General features: G+C 45.5%; 2 long non-coding RNA genes across 4 annotated transcripts; one reads left to right on the top strand and one right to left on the bottom strand.

The window, feature by feature from the left end:
- The first annotated feature begins 49 nt into the window (after positions 1 to 49).
- LOC139060387 (uncharacterized) lies at positions 50 to 18,877 on the top strand. Of its 3 annotated transcripts, none has more exons than XR_011514770.1 (4): positions 50 to 148; positions 8,991 to 9,052; positions 10,435 to 10,509; positions 18,837 to 18,862. It is a non-coding gene; the product is annotated as an uncharacterized lncRNA (long non-coding RNA). The 3 variants fall into 3 exon arrangements; XR_011514768.1 differs by lacking the exon at positions 50 to 148 and adding an exon at positions 7,833 to 7,998; XR_011514769.1 differs by lacking the exons at positions 50 to 148; positions 10,435 to 10,509 and adding an exon at positions 7,833 to 7,998 and having other exon boundaries at positions 18,837 to 18,877.
- LOC139060385 (uncharacterized) lies at positions 14,598 to 16,267 on the bottom strand. Its single transcript, XR_011514767.1, has 2 exons — positions 15,972 to 16,267; positions 14,598 to 15,907 (listed from the first exon to the last, which is right to left on the bottom strand). It is a non-coding gene; the product is annotated as an uncharacterized lncRNA (long non-coding RNA).
- Positions 18,878 to 20,392: the final 1,515 nt, after the last annotated feature.

The following is a 20,392-nucleotide window of genomic DNA, read 5'->3' as shown; positions in this document are numbered from 1 at the left end:
GCACTGGGACCACCTGACCAGCACGGTGACATCGTCGGAGACACCATGGCACCCGGATAAAGGCAGCAGCCTTTTCGACGTTACCTTCAGTGGACTTGGGAGCACTGAACGAGTACGGATGCTGATCAAATTTTTTCTGATCGCACAGGTTAGTGACCAGCATTTAGTCTCTTCAACTAGAGACAATGACGTAACGTTAACGGTGCTCCCAAGTCCACAATGCTGTGTTGCTATTTTGCGGGATTGTTTTAATGTTGTCCGCTTAATGTTACTAATATTCGGAGACGTTGAACAAAATCCAGGCCCTGACTCTGATTCAGATGAATGTTCGCAACGGGAACTAATGAAACGCATTCTAAGAGAACAAAAGGAAACGAACAAAACAATGAAACAACTGTCTTCAAATATCAAGCACGTGGAGACAATAGTTGCAGATTTGCAAGAAAGAATGACAGTTATTGAGAATGAAAGGGGATTATGGAAAGAATGCGAAGACAAGATAGCACACTGCGAGGAATCTTGTATATCTACCATGACGCAAGTAGAATTTCTGGCATCGAAGGTCGATGATCTAGAAAATAGAAGTAGGCGGAATAACCTAGTAATTTATGGATTAAGAGAGAGCTCTGCTGAAGATGTTAAAACACTTGAAGAAGAAGTGCGAGACGGTATATTTAGGAAGATCCTAGGGATAGAAGTTAACTCAATAGAACGAGTTCACAGAATCGGTACAAAGCAAAGCCAAAGGACACGCCCCGTTATTATCAGGCTATTCAACTTCGCTGAGAAAAACAAAATATTATCAAGCTGCTTCAAGCTGAAAAACACCCAGATTTCAATATCCAAAGATTTCTCAAAGAAAGTACGCGACACACTTGCTAAATTATGGCGTTCTGCAGTAAGTGACAAGGCGAAAGAGGCAAAGGTATCTCTGGCATTTGATAAACTAAAAATAAATGGCAAAACCTTCATATGGAATGAGTGTGAGGACAGAAGAATTGAACTATCTAAACCGATAACTTCTGCACATGCTGGCTCAGCAGCTCGCGATTGCACGTGACAACAATGAACGAAATGTATCAGAGTGTTATCACTGAATGCGCGTAGCGTAGTCAATAAGTTCAGCCTACTTGAAAGCATAGTTGCAGCCCATCAACCACACGTTATAGTCATCATGGAAACCTGGTTTCACGAAAGCGTCCAGGATTCCGAAGTGTTTCCACCTTAATGGCTCATACGGAAAGACAGAGAATCGCGGGGAGGCGGGGGGGGGGGGGGGGGGGGGCGTTGCTGTCGCAATTAAATCTAACATAAAATTCACAGTTTTAAAAAGCATACCTGACCATGAAAGCGTATGGTGTAAACTTACATTTAATGAAAAAAGCATATTTCTGGGTGGCCTATATCGACCTCCGAATGCGCCCCCTGTATACCTAGACGTTATGCACAATTACATTGCACAACACACTAATTCACGTTCCAATATTATCATCACAGGTGATTTCAATTTACCGGGAATCAATTGGTCTAATCTTTCGCACAATAGCTGTGACGCAAAAAGTGCTGAATCTCTATTGTTCATGTCATTTACCTTTTCTCTAGACCAGCTAGTTTCCGAACCGACTAGAATAGCTGGTCCGTCATGTTCTGTGCTCGATCTGATGTTCGTAAGCAGTCTATTTCAAAATAACACATTAAACGTTGAAAATAGCATTTCAAACCATAAAATGATTGTATTCTCCTGTCCAATGTTAGGAAACCGTGAACGCATTAAGCCATCGATTGCTGTTATCAGGGATTACTCAAGAGCGGATGACAATGCTATCTCAGAATATTTAAACGCCTGCTTTCTGCAGTTTTCATTACTTCATGACGTAAATTAATTATGGTTACGTTTTAAGCGTATTGTGCACTTTTGTGAAGAAAACTACATTCCCTCCAGAAAGAAATGAGTGAACAGAGAACATCCTTGCGTATCGCGCAAAATAATACATATAAAACGAAAAATTAAAAGGAAGCGCAGAAAGAAAACCACACGTGACCTTCAAGATCTCGTATGCTTATTACAATATAAGATCCATATGGCCAAGGAGCGTTTTTTCACTGTTACTCTGCCTTCTTACCTGACGAATAAACCAAAAAAATTCTGGCGCTACCTATCGAGGGAGCGGCACACCGTATCGCAGATTACTGTTTCGAACGAGACAGTTGTTCAGCCTGACGTTATAGCAAGCAAACTTAATGAATTATTTCAATCTGTATTTAACAGAACTACCTTTAACTGTCCCTCTCCACAGTATCAGTTCGAGAATCCAATGCCTGAAATAGATATCGACCAACAAGGAATTTTTCGACTCTTACAAAATCTGGATGTAAAGAAACCCTGTGGCTGTGATCTTATATCAAATGCATTTTTGCAAAAACATGCAGTTTGGACGTCAAAATACTTACACGTAATTTACAGGCGATCTTTGGAAACTTCAGTGATACCTGATGACTGGCGAAGGGCCAAAGTAATACCTGTGCACAAATCTGGCTCTAAACTCGACGTAACTATAGACCTGTTTCATTAACATGTACATCCAGTAAATTGTTCGTACATATTATTTATAAGGCCATAATATTGCACTTAGAGAATAATAACCTACAATACAGCCGGCAACATGGATTCTGTTCAAGTCTAAGTACTATTACTCAGCTGAGTTAACCCATGATGTAGCTACATCAATAAATAACAGAGGCCAAATAGATGCCATTTTCTTAGATATTTCAAAGGCCTTTGATGTTATTCCTCATCCAGATCTTGTTACTGAACTAATTGCCATTGGTGTACACGAGAACACAGTATCGTGGATCAAGAACTACCTCGAAAACCGAAAGCAATGCGTAGCTGTGAATGATATTACATCTGATTACATCAACGTTTTTTTCTGGTGTTCCACAAGGCTCGGTTCTTGCGCCCCTCCTATTTCTGATCTACATCAATGATATTCGTTGATACCTTCAGCCGCCTATTCAAAGGTGCCTATTCGCCGATTAACGCGTAGTGTACACAACAGTGAATACTGTAGCACGGCTGAATCTGCAGTCGTCACGGCGCACCAGTAATCCCGTGATCTGTTACGTCACGTAGGCTTCACTATATATGTAACTTGCGCAACCGCAATAAAGTTGTTGTTCGCCCAACTGCTGGCCTGGCTACATGGTGGCAGCGGTGGCAGCGAAACCCAGCCAATATGTCGATGGCGTCCGCGCTACTACCGCCCCCGAAGCCTATGGATCCGTCGCACGACCCTTGGATTGCCTGGAAAACTTGGAAAAGTGAGTTTCTGCTGTTTTCCACTGCTACGCAATTGAACAAGCAGCCAGAAGACGTTCAAGCAGCCACGTTGCTAGTTACCATAGGTGAAGAGGTTAGGAAGTCGTACAGTACGTTCAAGTTCGATGAAGCGGAAGACAGGAATGACGTTGAAGTTCTGATTAAGAAATTTGAGGATCATTACAAGCCTGCAACGAACTTAACATTCCAAGAATTTTGTTTCGGTTCAAGGAAAAAGAAGGCGAGATGTTTAACGAGTGGCAAACAGAACTGCGTGTGTTAGCGAAGAACTGTGAATTTGGGGACCTTGAAGGCCGCATGTTGCATAGCAGAATCATTTTGGGCACTCAGGATAAGAGCCTACAGCCAAGACTGATCGCAGAAAACCCGACGTACCAAAAGACAGTCGACATTTGCCGCGCGCAAGAACAAGGCAAAGAGCACTTTCGTGAGATAAGCGAAGCTACAGGCGCCAGTGAAGGCACCATAGTAAACGCGGTAGCAACAAGAAAAAACTTTTGCTACAAATGTGGGGGTCAAATGCACCGCAGTGACACGTGCCCTGCAAAAGGAAAAACATGCCGGAAGTGCGGAAAGCTGAACCATTTCTCTCGAGCATGCAAGTTGTCGAACTTTCCGCGTAGTGCCAACCAACAAATGCGAGGGTTACAAGCCGAAGACTAATTTTTTTTGCAAACGTTGACTATCGGTGCGATAACCACCGATCACTGGAGCGCAACGGTCTACACTGAGGGCCATCCCATCACGTGCAAGCTAGACATAGGCGCCAATGGTTGCGTCATTTCAAGAAGCGACGTTGCAAAGCTGCCAAAAGAGCCTCAACAAGCCTGCAATGTCAAGCTCGCAACATTTTTTTGGCCACACAACAGCCGCGCATGCGAAAGTCCAATTGATACTTTCAGCAAATGACAGAAGCAAGGAACAAACGTTTTTATTGTCAAACAAGACGTCCCTGCCACTTTAAGTGGTGCAGCAGCTGAAAGCCTCGGCTTCATATACCGTATGCAAAACGTACAGCACGAACTGTACCCGCCAGCGCAGCCTTTTGTAGAGGTCTTCGAGGGACTCGGGCAGCTAAAAGATTTCGAGTACAACATGAAGCTCAAGCCAGGCTCGGTGGGCGTCGTCGTTCCAGCAAGAAGAGTTCCTGTTGCTCTTCAGGACAGAGTCACGGCCGAGCTACAGCGTATGGAAGCACAAGGCGTCATAACAAAGGTAACCGAGCCTACGGAGTGGTCTAGCCATATGGTTACAGTTGTTAAGAAGGACAAGGTTAGAATTTGCCTAGACCCTACAGCACTTAATAAAGTGGTGCTGCGCGAACATTACCCAATGCCAACCCTAGAGGACGCAGCCTCGCAACTGTCCGGTGCTAAGTTCTTCTCGACACTCGACGCAGCGTCAGGATTTTGGCAAATTAAACTTTCTGAATCAAGCTCTAAACTATGTACAATGAGCACGCAGTATGGGTGATATCGATTTCTTCGAATGCCCTTCGGCATTGCGTCAGCTCCAGAAATCTTTCAGGCAGCTATGCATTGCTTGTGGGAAGGCTTACCGTGCGTAGCCGTGGTAATGGATGACATACTACTTTGGGGCCGCACGAAGGAGGAGCATGACCACCACCTGTTGCTTTTGTTGGCACGCTGTCTCGAAAACAACCTCAAGCTAAACCTCAAGAAATCCACTTTTTTGCAGACTGAAGTCCGCTACCTAGAGCACATCCATAGCACAGAAGGCCTCCGCCTGGACCCTGGTCGAGTGAACGACATACTGGAAATGAAAGAACCAAAGAACAGTAAGGAACTCCAAGTCTTTCTAGGCGTGATGAATTATGTACAATGTTTCATCCCTAACATGTCCGTCCTGACTGCACCACTGAGAACATTGTTGCGCAAGGACATTGCCTGAGTTTGGACCGAGGCTGAGCAACGAAGCTATGAAATGTTGCGTGAGAGCTTAGTTAACGCACCAATTCTTTCCTTTTTCGATGCAACTAAGCGGGTCACCCTTTCGGTCGACGCGAGCCAAATGGGAGTTGGTGCAGTGCTTATTCAAGACGGCCGCCCAGTCGCTTTCTCGTCACGTTCGCTAACAGAGACGCAGCAACGCTACGCACAAATTGAGAAAGAAACATTGGCAATTGTGCATGGCTGCATCAAGTTTCATGATTACATCTTCGGCCAGGAAAGCGTAACTGTCGAAACTGATCACCGCCCCTTGGTGCTGATATTCCGCTAACCACTGTATCAGTCTCCACTTCGCCTACAGCGCATGCATTTGACTTTGCAGCGATATCCTATTAAGCTGATCTACAAGCCAGGGAAAGAGCTGTTTTTGGCTGATGCCTTATCTAGATTCCCTAGCAAGCAACTCTTGCAAGAAGAAGCTGAGCAATTTCAAGTAAATGTGCTTGATTACATTTCAGCTTCGCAACAGCACCTGAGGGATCTTCTTGCGGCCACCAATGAAGATCCTGCTCTCGTCAAGCTTCGAGGTTATGCCGAAACAAGCTGGCCAGAAAGAAGCGAGGTACCTGAAAATGTGCGTCCGTTCTGGTCCTACAAAGAAGAGCTGCACACGCAAGACGGCCTTGTTTTTCGCAGCAACAAGGTAGTCATACCATTTTCAAAAAAGTGAGAAATTATGCTGCTGCTTAACGCTGCACACCCGGGAGCGGAAAAGATGAAGGCACGGGCAAGAGACGTCATGTACTGGCCAAATATGTCATATGAGATAGAGCAGTTTTGCAAAAATTGCGCTGTCTGCCAGAAATACCAGCCGCGAAACGCGAAAATGCCTCTTTACTGCCACGACATCCCAAAGCCGCCTTGAGAATTCGTTGGCATGGACCTGTTCTTTCATGAGGGTCGTGAATTTGCCATAATTGTGGACTTTTATTCTTTCTTTTTTGAGATCCGCAAACTCCGTCAAAGCACTGCTAGCGCTCTGGCGTCATGGTGCGCAGAGCTGTTCTCCACACATGGCTTACCGCTTAAGCTCTGCAGTAACAACGGACCACCGTTAACCAGCCGGCATTTCAAAGATTTCCTGCAGCAGCTAGGCGTTGCCCATGTTACGTCAAGTCCGTATCATCCCCGCTCTAATGGTATGACGGAAAGAGCAGTACAAGAGGCCAAAAAGCTTCTAAAGAAATGTTCACATAACCGAGTTGACTTCCATATGGCGTTGCTCGAATGGCGCAACACCCCCAGAGATGATATTCTAAAGTCGCCTGTATGGGACGGCAAACCAGGACCTTGCTGCCTGTGCCCACCAGCCACCTAGTACCAGAGGCAGTATCAAGTAAAGCCGTCCACAGCCGGCTCCAGGAGATCCGTCAACGCCAGAAGGTCTATTATAACCGTGCAACAAGGCACCTACCACCCCTCTCTCCAGGTCAGCCAGTGACTACATACGACACCCTCCAGCGAACCTGGTCGCCTGCTATTCTTTTGAGGCCAGCCAACACAGTTTTTACACTCTTAAAAAGGTTGCACCCTTTGAGGTGTATATTTGTCCCACAACAATAATCGTCATCTGCCTAGCTTGCGTTTCCTTTCTTGAAAACTCGGCGCTCCCTACTTTCCTGTCGAGAATGCTGCGTCACACTGATAACGCGCATGCCGTTCATGAGTGGGAAGTACCGGGCTCGCAGCGTTAAAGAAAGGAAACGCGGGCAAGACAGATGGCGATTATTGTTGTGGGACAAGATACGCCCCAAAGGGTGTAAATTTTTCCAAGAGTGTAGAGTGTAGAAATATTTACACCCTTTGGGGCTTATCTTGTTCCACAACGATAATCGTCATCTGTCTTGCCCGAGATTCGTTTCTTGAAAGCTCGGCGCTCGCTACTTTCCTGTTGGGAATGCTCTGCCTGCATGCTGATAACGTGCATGCCGTTCGTTACTGGAAAGTACCGGGCTCGCCGCGTTAAACAAAGGAAATGCGTACAAGACAGATGACGATTATCGTTGTGTGGCAAATATACACCCCAAAGGGCGCAACTGTTTTTAGAGTAAGATTGACGATTATTCACTCAAAGAACAGTTTACACCCTGTCGAGTGCCCCTTCTGCTACACAACGATAATCGTCATCTGCCTTGATGCGTTTTTTATTTAACGCTGCGAGCCCGGTAACGAACGGCACGCGCGTTATCAGCATGATAGCATTACCTGTTACTTTCCTGGCGGGAATGCTATGTCATTCCGATAACGCGCATGTCGTTCGTTACTGGAAAGTACCGGGCTCGCCGTGTTAAAGAAAGGAAATGCGGGCAAGCAGATGACAATTATCGTTGTATGGCAAAAGGGTGTAATTATGCTTAAGAGTGTATGCTAGCCACCATACCCTAAGTATAAACATATCTTCTCTGTAAAAAAAAAGTGTAACACAGCGATTTTCGTCTGGCGACAACAACAAAAAAAAGGTCGCTTCCAAAGATTGTGCGCAGCTATAGCCAAGCCGATCCACGCCTAAAACTTCCCAAAATGGCCGACTGCATCGTCGACATCGTTAATACACTCTAATCGTTCACTTGATTTTTCGCTGCATTGGAAATGCAAGCGGTTAATTTCGCCGAATGAAATGTCTCGACGCTTTTCAGCGCCAGTCTCGTGCTTCTGAATAGAGCTTGCGGTATTGGCGTGAACAGACAGGCAAGTGGGCGTATTTATTCTACAGTTATTGAACAGTTGCTTATCGATACGTCTTGAAGTTAGCCTACAAGCTGTCGTTAAAAGTTCCGTCTTTCAGTAGACTTTGTGCAGCGTACTCTCAGCTCAATGCGAAATTCTTGACTGCGTTCTCGAGTTTTGTTTAACGGTAATGCGAAGGTGTTAGATAATGCACAGAGGCAAGGTTTTGTCTGGTCTTGCAGGAGTCCCAGGTGCTTTTTCCGCCGCGTACACTGTCGCAATCGTTACACGTCTGAGAAACCAGACTGGCGGCGCATAGGTAAAGCCGGCTGCCACTGCTAGCCACAGTCCCCTACCTTGTCGCTATAAAGAGGAAATTTGTACGTGTACTAAGTGTACGCAATGTTTCTTTGTTTAGTATAATTTGGCGGTGCCTCCAGCAGACAAAATGTGGATACCATACTGCTCCTTCGGTTCGGGCTCGGCAATGCCTCCGCGTGGCGGGCGCGTTTAAGAGGAAGCTTTAGCTCGGGTGGTCCAATCTAAATACATGTAAACGGAGTATTCGTTTTTCTCGGCAACCACTGCACCAAATTTGACGAGGTTCGTTACATTTAAAACAAAAGCTTAGAATCTAGAATTTCTGCTGGGTACACAAAAGATTTAAGCGAAACAATTGATGCAAAGCGGGGCATGGTGCTTTCAGTGCCCAATTTTTTATAGAACATGTAGTTTTCCATTATAAAGGGGACTGTAATGCGATGTCTTTAAGTAGGGGTTGTCTTATATTCAGAGTCGACTTATGTTTCAATATGAACGGGAATGAAGTGTTACGCAAATCTTCTAATGAAATTTACCCCTACTGTTTAGTTTCCATATTGTGCGTAGAAGCAACAGTGCGTGCACTTTCAGCTGCTCAGTTTATCTTCAATGCTGCTCTCATTTTGTAGAGTTCATCACATGTGCATGTGAAACACATTGGTGGAGGCAATACGAACTGCATTTCTCGCTAGCTGGACAAGTCGGAATGGCAATGCACCTTGGAGAACAAGACTCGAATTGTGAAAGTCTGGTGGTAAGTCTGAAGTAATATATTTTCATTTATATTTGGTGTTAACTTTCCAGCGCAAACTTTCTATCCTATTGAAGAAACATTTAGCCCCCTGTTTGGCCTGTTTTTTGAGGGCCTTGCATCAGGCCCCCTAGCAAGTTTTATAGCGTCCTCGATCACCTTGCCCCGGGGTTGCGCCGAAACCAGAATGGTGCGCCTTGCACCGCTGTGGTGGCGCACTGCGGAGGGTCAACATCGAGGACAAAACTGCACCCATTGCAGGGTGCTTGCATGCAGCGCTATTTTGCCCCTGGCGCGCAAGACGTGCGCGAACACGCGCGCGCGCACATTTTGTTGTTTGCAGGTGCTGAGCATCTGCGGCAAGCGCTCGAACCTTGTCAAACTGCGTGCTCCGACATACCTGGTTGCAAGCAAACACCAATGGATCTTATAATTAATCCTGACGACCCTTTCAACGAACCTGTCCACTTTCGGCCGCTCTTCACCACATTGTTTTTGGACGAGGTCGATAAGCATGCCGTCTTCGCTGGCAGAAGAACTTGAAAAAAGCTCATCGATTGCGGCAATTTGCAGTGCTTCCTTTCTCATTGCCGACATCTCCACTGGCTAACTCCGTCAACTCCATTGCAACCGCAGCTATCAGGCCAGAGCATCCACGGTTCTGCAGTCGGCAGTGCGCGCGCGCGTCCCGCAGTGCTTGCTGGGATTGCACCCCGGCGCACCGCCGATTTTCTTGGTGCGAGACGGGGCAATGGAAAACCGCTCCAACAGGGTGCCCTTCCGGTGATCGAGGATGGTCGGTGCGGTTGATCGAGGATTAAAGTGCGCGCACCAGGGCGCCCCGGTGCGAGTGATCGAGGACGCTATTAGTTTACACTGCAATTTCAAGCTTCTTGAGACCCGAATACAGCCATGGGACATAATTACTTTTCAAGCTGGTTATTGCCTCCAGGCATGTTTCGAACATGAAAGATGTTTTTTTAATAACATACTTTTAAATAACTGGCATCTTTCTTAAATATCACAGTCATATGTAGACAGGCTAAGAGCTGCATCTCCAAGTAAACATCCCATGCTCGCTATGGTAAAAACTGCATTTCATTGCCTGAACGCAGAGGTGAAGATAGAGTTATGTGTAGTAGACTGTTACTTGGCTGCTGCATCCTGGATTTTCATGCATTAATGAGGAATTCAAAACAGACTTCAAGGTTGCTTTCTGCTGTTTGTGACAATGCAGAGGTCTACATCAATTTAGTGTGAAATTTCTTGAAAGTAGATGAGAAGAATATGAGTGAACCACTTTCGACAGTTCCACATGCATTGAACTTCATATCCACGATGAATGTTTGGAGTAACGGCTTCAGACTTCTGGCATTTCTTTACAGAAATAATCTTTTAAACTGGTTTATTATTAGAGGAGACAGCAGAAATTGAATGCCCTCTTACCACACCACCATGAGGTGAGCATGACTGCCAACAGAGAGACACTCTGCCTCGAGTAGCCTCCGCGAGCGACGTTCCTTCCTCGCCTTGTCACATACTTGAGCCGAAGAACCACATCATGGTCACGTGACTAGCACCACCCGCTTTTTTTTTCTTATCCGGTTTTGTTGCATGGCACATTTTCCACCGTGGCATTGCGCATTCTGAATTAGGCGATTTACCTAAGTAATCCGTCATGGCGAGCGACACTTTTAAGACTGTATTTTTTTTGTGTTGCCTTGACTCTGGCTGGCTGGGTGTGGCGCTTTCTCGAGAGGGAGGAAAGTGGTGTTTCATTTGAAATTTCAGCTGTCTGTATGACATGCACAGATTTGTCATGAATACCTGTGTCATGTGCTGTAAGGCTGTAAACTTGATAACAGCATTAAATACATTCTCTTAGTGGTGAATGCAATGCATACTTATCTTTTGCGCACAAAGAAAATGTGAACAGTGTACAGTGCGCCCCCTTCTGCGTTAGTCTGATAAAAAGGCCAACAAAGAGTGATACTGCACTAAATCAAGTATCTTGAAATTGGGAGACATACTAGGGATGCTTCTGCAGCAGACATGATTGGCCAGAGAGGTTAACAATGTACAGCTGCTTGCAGTGACCAAATGCACAGCACCATCAGTTTTGTGCCATGCTATAGTTCTATCAAAACCGCCTAAAATTCTTGCAGCTTTTTAGGAAAGGATTAGTGGCACATAACACTGTGCCTATTTTTCCTGTTTTATGCGAAGCATATTACGAGGGCTCAACCCAGCTCCTCAGGCGCGGCGGTGACCATGAAATCACGTGACACCGTGACGTCACGACAGAGGAGAAGTGGCTTTGGCTCAACTCTTGCAAGACGGGCTGGGTGGGAATCGAACCAGGGTCTCCGGAGTGTGGGACGGAGACGCTACCACTGAGCCACGAGTACAACGCTTCAAAGCGGTACAAAAGCGCCTCTAGTGAATGCGGTGTTGCCTTAGAAACGCGCTGTTTCTAAGGCGTGCGTCTCTTGCTCAGGCGCACATTTCGTTGCCGCGCCGAACGCTGCTTTGCTCGACGCTCACCGCGTCCAATGCGGGGCGCGTAGTCGCTGCCCTGTAGCCCATTGCCTTACACCCCTTGGCGGGTCGACGGGAACGCTGTCGCGTTCCACTCTTGAAGGCGAAGAAGTAATGCATGAGTTGTTTCTTCGTCTAGCCGAACCAAATATAGCCAAGCAACAGCAGTTCACCAGGCTAAACAGTGGTTCAACAACTAAAATAAAGGCTAGTATGCTTCGCATCCTGGGCTTAACCTTACCTAAGCCACAGCCATTTTTTTGAATGTATATTTTGCTCCCACGTAGCTGATGTGACTCAAAGGTTTATAGTCCTGAAAGCTTGTTTGCTTTGTTATGAATGTTACAAAAAACTTACGTGTGCAAGCTTACCCCTGCCCACACTAACGCAGACCCAGTAAGTTTATTTAGTATGTAGTGGCTGCACTATTGTTATGAATCTGTCGTAATGATAGATGTTGCTGATTTTATGGAGTGCTTGTTTTCATCACTCAGGATATCACCCAAAATACTAGGAGGCAAAAAATATATATATATAATGTTCACAAGATATGGTTGAGTAGAGGCTGGGTGGTGGCAGCCGATTGAGGGAACGAGCTCGCCTGCGGATCTTGCGACCACAAGAGGTTCAAGTAGATTTTATCGCATTAAACTGCAACAAGTGACTAGAAAAAACCTGGGCATGTCATCAAAAGATAGCGTTGGGAACAAAAGTCTATGGATCTACACGCACCATGAAATACCCAAATTTCTTTTCTTACTTGCCATGTTGGCGTACACTGGTCCACAGTAAAGTTGCAGAATGGGGCGGGCCCTCCGTTTCATTCCTACTTGACAAAGTTGAGATTTCTTAATTCCACTATTTTTAACTCCCCAGAATGCCAAGAGTTGTACTATTTCTCCAACTTTAAATGAAATTCTTACTATAGTTGTTTACTAGTTGTGCCTTTCAAAAAAAATTATTTTTGAAGTTCTAACAACATTGCAGATAATGTTATGCTTCTTTAACGAGAACATATTCGCTTTGTGACCTTTTATTTTTGCAGTGCGTTGCTAGCTGTATAATCTCTCTCATATCTGCTCTTTTTGACAGTACATGCATGTTACCTGCGCAAGTGTAATTCATGAATAAATAATGTGATTGCAGAATATATTCAGTAATGTTAATCTATAATGGCATCAATTGGGCAGATTTAGTTGGAATGGAACTGGCACAGTCCTGTAGTGCTAAACCTTCACTAGAATAAGACTGCAAAAACAGGTATCCTTGCCAATTACTCTAAACTAGACTAGGCCAAACTTTTTTACATTTATAAGTTTTTACTGAATACTGGCTCTTTCAGTATCTACCTATAGGTCACTATCTCTTTCGTGGTACTTACCAACAAAATGGTATTCTACTTGAGAAATTCTGAAGTCCTGGAGACTGTTCCAATGACAAGCTTTAATTGCACTTAAACACTAAGCTTTAGTTGCCAAGAATGATTCTATTTAGCAAGAGCATGCTTGGACTATGACACAAGGATGGAGGCCAAAAAAGTTACTGCCCTTCCACTGCTGTGAAGCGGTGTGCAAGCGAAGCTTGGGATCTGCTGCTCTTTGTAACGCTTCACGGCGAGAGTGGCACATCAACGTCGACCCCTTTCTCGAATGAGTTCCCGGTGGCATCAATCAAACATTGCCTGTTCTTTGGCCAAACGCACAACACGTGGCCTGCTCCCACTGCCATTCCTTCAATGCAGCCTGCTCTTTGGCAGAACAGACCAAACGCGGCCTCCCCATCTGACTGCTGGGCCTGAACTGGTGTCAGGCGAGCAAACACGCGAACACACCCTTTCCCTCCTCTGGAGGAAGGGGACGCCCGTGATTGGCTCATGCCATGCTTCTACTTACCCACCTTAAAGGCAGCGTTTGATGAACTGACGGTGGCTGAATCGGTTAGCGTGTTGGTCTCACAATCCGGAGGTCGGTGGTTCAAATCCGCAGCCTGATAAGCAATTTCTATTTTTGCGCAGCTTGGGTTTTTTCGCGCGGTAACACCGACACCAGTGAGGCAATACAAGCTTCTGTTAAAAAGGTCGCAAGTGGTTGCATCTTATGCCCGTTCCTGTTGATGTGGACATTCAGTGTTATTTTTCACTGTCAGAAGTATCCTCGAAGAAAAAAGGGGAGGGGGTCAACACTAAAGAGGCAATGTCGACGTACATGGTAGTTGAAATAAATCGATGATTAAATGTTGATTCTGCTGTCATGTACGACGCCAAATTGTTAGATGGATCTGGCGAGCTTCAAGCTCACATGTCAGCACTCTCATTGGCCTGTTGAGCATGTGCAGCGTCGGTAAGATTAGCATTTCCTCTCTTCATGGTGGATCCACACGACGGACGGAATCCGTCTTTTTCGCGACGGACGGCGCATCACGTGACTACACGTCACGAATTTGTACCATACACGCGTCGTCCGCGACCCCCACGGACGGAAAATGCCGTGCTATTTTTCGCATTCGGATTTTGGGAGTTGAACGATGCGGATTTAGCCTAGCATGCTCTACAGTCTGGCAACAAGCGCGGCTTTGGGATCCTTCTGAAACAGCTTCATCGCTGCCGACACCCCAAGTAACCACGGATATCCGGGCGACGTCCGACGGACGTCCTTTCTGGATATTCGGGATGTCCGTGGGATATCCATGAATGTCCGACGTACGTCCGAGGGACGTCCCTAGGAAATCCAAAGGTAATCGCTTTGGCATCCGTAGTACGTCCGACGCGGATATCCAGCATGGACATTCAGGGGACGTTCAGGATATATATATATATATGTGTGTGTGTGTGTGTGTGTGTGTGTGTGTGTGTGTGTGTGTGTCTTCCCGGGGATATTCCAGATATACACATGCCTTGAAGCGACAATAGTGGCCGGACACATTCAAGCACCGGACCATTATATATACTACATTGGTCTAGTGCTTGAATGCATTCTTGTTTTAAATAAACGAGAAATGAACTTACACCAACTTCCAAATACAATTAAACGTTTATTGTCACCTTATACATATACATAAAAAGACCAATAAGCAGATATATGCGTACTGTTCAAAGAACAAATAAATACACGGATAAAGAAGAAAACTTGCAATTTCAATAGTACAACAACAAGGTAGAGAACAGCAGAACAAAAATACTTATTGCCCACCCTGCTTTGACATTTGAGTTTGCAGCATGGAATAAAAAGAAAGAGCAAAAACACATCAATTAGCATTATTAAGCAGCGAAAGCAACAGAAATGACATGAAGGAATTAATCTTGACTATATCACTTCACTAGCACTCTGCGACACGGGCACAAAAAATGACATTAACTGGCTAATGCCTTAAACTTTAATGTCATTCGCGGGGTGCCACACGGACATGCTTAATGGTATTGCAGCTTAAATGTTATTCGCGACGTAGTGCGTTCTCGTAAGTCAACTTGCCGTCAAATGCGTACTCTCGTTCCCAATGTCTCCACATTCTGACGTGGCTAAACGAACTATTCGTGAAGAACAATCAATACAATCTTCACTTTCTTTAAACAATAGCTCTTTCTCGTGGCGTAGTGCGTTCTTACAATTATTAAAACTCACTTGGCCATCGAATGCGTACTCTCGTTTACAATGTCCCCGCCGTGGCCGTAGTGACCATATTCTCACGATATTAAACAAACTTGTAGATAAAAACAACTAATATATTCTTCACTTTTTTAAAAGGAGCTTTTTATTTTCGTATAGATCAGCAGGCGATCTTGCCGCTACTGACGGCTACAGCTCTGATCATGAGCGCATTAGCCAGGAGAAGCTGTTTGCCAGGAGAATCAAAGGGCGCCGATGAAGAGTCCGCGGTAGCTAAAGCAAATGTAGACTCCGGGGTCCTGCTTACCAGAAAACCCGCATTGACTTGTGCGTACACCTCTCCTAAGGGATCCTGTTCCGTTCTCACAGCGAAGTGAACCATCCGAAGCGTCACGTAGAGTATATCCATCAGGGAAGCAAGGCACATTGTCCTTAGTGCGCGTAGTGTCACAACCACCGTCCCGAACTTCCGATGTCGCCTCGGTGCAGCGACCAGCATCACAAGGCGTACAAATGTTTGCAGGGACAGCCCGAACGCACATGTTAATGCATGCGTGCGGGGTATGCGCGCCACTGCACAGTTCTAGGCTTGCGAATTCTCGAGCTGTTGACTGCTGGCTGCCGGTGCGAGATCCGAAGTCCTCGAATATCGTCTTTGTTTCCAGCGACGCTCTTTTTCGCGCGTGCGGCTTCTCCCGCAGTCTAGGCATCCTGGCACCTGTGAAGAAAACACATTTCAATACCCAAACGAATTAAAAAAGAAATCGATGTAGCTGTCATACCTTGGTAGCTGAGTAGGAGACTTCAGCAGGCACGGAAGGTGACAAACGCTGCTCCGCTGCCCTTAAAACGATCGCAGAATGAAAAATGGCGTGGCGACGATGGCTAGAGCTTGGATTGGATTGGATGACTGCAGCGTTCTGCTTTGCCAAGGTTGTAACACTTCCACGTGCATCTACGCAAACATAAATAGGTTTTTAAAATATTCTATTATTACACAGTGAAATATTTACTTATTCTGGGAATATTCGGTATCTGATTTTCGAGTTTTTAGTTTCTGCTAAAGCTGTCGGCGCCAGAAAAACATAGCCTTTCAGATTACTGTCAATGCATGGCGGCTCTGACGCATTATAGCTTTCGTAATCGCTTTCAACGCACGCAGCCACCAAAAGCGTAGCCTTTGAGATTTATTTTTGTTACCTATAATGATATTATTGTATGCACAATTGAACACTGCAGACAACTTCCTGTTTTAAGAAACCAGCCAAAAACAGGCGTACACAGGAAACATACGAGAAGACAGGAAAGAGGCTGGAAGAGGCTACGAGGCCTGTCTTGTGTATGTTTCCTGTGTCCGTCTTTTTTTTTGCTGGTTTTTTCTTAATACAATGCACCAACTAGCCCAACAACGTGTTTTACTTCCTGTTTCAATGATAAACCTGAACCTACATGTTCGGAGGTCAGGACCAAAACTCTATGATCAGGAACTTTTCATAATGAGGGATAACTTGAGTGCTTGGCTCTAGGTCGAATAAGTGGCTTCAAATGGGCGCTTATATATTCTGCTAGTCATCCACAAGCATTTTTTTTAAAGCAAACTACAAATTGTTTGTATGACCCACCGATAGAAAAAAAAATCGTATTTTAATACTGCGATGTTAAAGTGGGCAGAATTGATATCAAGTTGGAAATATATTTATTTTGCTTTGGAAAAAGAATGAACTGTGTCCGATAGAGAACAAAAATAAACAAATATAATATGAACAAACTAAAATTTCCGGCAATATATTTATGCTAGTTTATATATAACTCACTAGTGTATATCCTGGGCATGCCTATTTATGGACAGCCAGCGGACGTTCAAAATGGGATGTCCCATGGACATCCCGGTGGGATGTCCTTCGGACATCCAAACAGGATATGGACTTCTCCTGTACGTCCCACGGACGTCCGTGTTGGATATCCGGATGGATGGACGTTGGGACTTATGGTGGACGTCCCACGGATATCCGTGGTTACTTGGGACCATTCGTGTCTGTTCGCGAGCGTGCGACTCGCACAAGAGCGACTGAAATGAACCTGAGTGGACGAGGTAACTGTTCTTACATCTCGTGGAGCAGTTCGCCGCGTTGTGGGATATGACTCCCACCGATAACGCGGACACGAGAGCGTAACAAGACCTCTTTCGATGAAACAAGCACTTGTCATCATCCAATTCGGACAAAACGACAGCCATTGCGGCCAACCGTCGTTTCCTTTCGATTGCCATTTTCATTCAGAGTGAAAAACATGTATGACAAAGTCTTTGTTACACCGATGGCGCCATCTAGAGTGAGTAGAAATAAGCAATCATAATAACTTACGTCCACTGAGATCCGCCCGGGCAGCCACAACATCGTCGAGGCCATGTTCAGCTGTACAGCTACTCTAAGCCTACACGCCGAGAATCTGAGTATCTCTTTCGGAAACGGTGCCCACTCATCATGGATAGATTGCTGTCGAAGCTTCTGGACACAAATTTAAACCAAATACAACCCTTCGAGGCGGACGGCAGTCGCTTCGGGTGGTGCTGCCATGTTTATTTTTCCGGCGCGGTCGTCTGCTCAGTCTGTCCATCGTCTGGATCGGCGGCGGATTAAGCGTCCGCGGCAGAGATTTGCGCGGAGCCGTCCGTCGTGTGGATACACCATCAGCGTTGACTGCTGCATTGTGGCGTGGTGGAGCACTGCCATTACGAATCCCCTCACAAACTATGAGCTACCAAGCTGCACTAAGACCAGTGCACCAGTTTCACGTCTTTGCGCACTCAAGGATGACAGCATGCATGCATGCGCACTCAGATGTGCATACATACAAATTCTTGATTACGTGTCTCATTGTATTGTTACACTAAGGTACGTTTTAATACTGGATAAAATTGCTGCTTAATTTGCACATCACATAGCATTAATTATAAAAAATTCAGCATGTGCATATTATAGCCGGCTATAAAGAAAAAAAAGTTACAGGGCTCCTTCCAACACATCATGCTATGTTTCGCAAGCTGTTCCAACAATGAAATAGATGATTACACAATGGTGGCCGCTTTTCATAAGTTAGCTTCGCTGGAATACATCCGTGTTAGTGGCAAAGCATACGAATTTGGTTTCGTGTCTTGGTGAACTGTGCAAGCTATTTCCGGCCCAAATTTCTTTTGAAAGAGTTGCACGCATTCACCATCATCATCATCCTATCTTAAAGTTCTATGCAGAACGAAGGCGCCTCCCTGCAATTATCATTGTCTTGCACTAGCTGATGCGAACTTGTGCTTTCAAATTTCATCATCCTTGGCGAAACTTCCCTTCCCTTGGCGCCCATTCTGCAACTCTAATGGTCATCTGGTTATCTACCCTATGCATTACATGGCCTGCCCAGCTTCATTTTTTCCTCTTAATGTCTACTAGAATATCGACCATCCCCATTTGCTCTCTGATCCACACCGCTCTCTTCCTGTCTCTTTAACATTTATCATTGCATTGCTCTTTGTACGGTCCTTAACGTGTTCTCGAGATTCTTCGTTAACCTCCAGGCTTATGTGCTATACTGCATGCTTAGAAGAACAACGTGTCTACCAAGTTGACATTTTCAAATTCCCCGATTTTTTTCAGGTTTTCACCAAGTTTCACGTCAAGATGGGCTGACACCTGATGCTGTCACTCTCTGGTAAGCATGTTAAAAAAATAAAAACAATGCAGTTTGAGCAGTAAGGAGTAGTGTTTATTTTATTCAAAATAGAAAACTGAAACAAGGGGTTTGTAAAATGCACAGCTACTAAAATATCTTCGAAAAAAACTCGGTGCCCTTTTACTCTGTGAAGGCTGACCAGCGAAGCTCCGTATGTGGGCCCCTTAATGGTGAACTGCACCTCTGCTGCGGGTCAGCCTGGTATTGCACTACCTATGGGATTGGCCCATGTGTGAGGAGTGCTTAAAGCCTGCTTCATCTCCGCCGCAGGTTGGACTGGCATTTCACGACCTTCGGGATCAGCCCACATATGGGGAGTGCTTAATGCTTGCTTCACTTCTGCCTCGGGTTGGCCTGGTATTGCAATTTCTTCGGGATCGGCCCATCGTATGAAAAATTGTTGGTCTATGAGCGGATGCGATCCGCCAGATCCTCGCAATAGACAGCTTCACTGTAAAAAAAAAGTGGTCTAGCACAGGGCAAATAGTCGAACATTTTCAAATGCGAATAAAAAGAGATGCAAATAGAGCTATTTGTATCAACTGATAGCAAGCTCATTGGTATTACGCCCGAACTTTGTCACATATCAGATTCTCCAAGCAACTGGAAAGTCAACCTCAACTGTCCTGAGATACTCTCAGACTCACATAATGCCTCAGTGTTGCATTTCACTGCTTTAAGGGGTTCATTTTGGTGTGGATGTGGGTAACCTGCATCTTAGTGTCAGCCAACACTTTGCATCTTGAGCTCGAGCTCCTTCAAAGAGGTGGCGGCACAGTTCCTTTCCCAGTCATTCCTCAATGCAATGGTCCTTCCTATTCTTGTCCTCGTTCTGCTGCGTGTTCGCCCCATGGACCATTTGAAGCATCCTTTTGGTCAGTTGTACAGTCCGATTTTTCAGAGTCCCTAGGGGCCGCTACAATGTCCGAAAAAAAATGAATGCATGTCTTTTACTGCCCTTAAGGGCCCAAATCGCCACAGGCACATCCGAAAAAGCTCTGAAGGTCTGCCAGTACACTTATTAGGCATATAGGTGCTTGCACTGTGACAGGAGACGGCAAGTGCACGTATATGTGCTGCGTCCCATACACTTCACCGCGTAGCATCACTGTGCTGAGGCAAAGCTGCTTTTCGAGAACCAGCAATATGCAACGCGCAGTGCTTTACGAGGATTGCAGAGGCAGAGTGGGTACCATTGCTGACAGCGGTGAATTCTTTCAATGAAAAAGACAGCACCGAATGGCAAGAACCGCAATAGCATACCTAGGCCTAGCGTTCCCGCCATGGTGATTACAGTGGCCAGTGGATCTGCGTGTGAGAGTGTCAGTTCAAAGTGGCGAGATAACACGGTGGTGTTGACTTTGATTAATGCCATTTCAAATCTGCAGTTGCAGATCAATGGTGAATATCTCGGCAACAGTGGGGACAAATTACTAGTGATTGAGGACCTTGACCAAAATAGAGTTAGAGTGTGTTTGAA

Source organism: Dermacentor albipictus, chromosome 5 (genome assembly GCF_038994185.2).
Source record: "Dermacentor albipictus isolate Rhodes 1998 colony chromosome 5, USDA_Dalb.pri_finalv2, whole genome shotgun sequence".
In the NCBI taxonomy this organism is placed as follows: domain Eukaryota; kingdom Metazoa; phylum Arthropoda; class Arachnida; order Ixodida; family Ixodidae; genus Dermacentor; species Dermacentor albipictus.
Note: the sequence above shows the minus strand (reverse complement) of the source record. Positions and strands in the feature narration are given on the sequence as shown.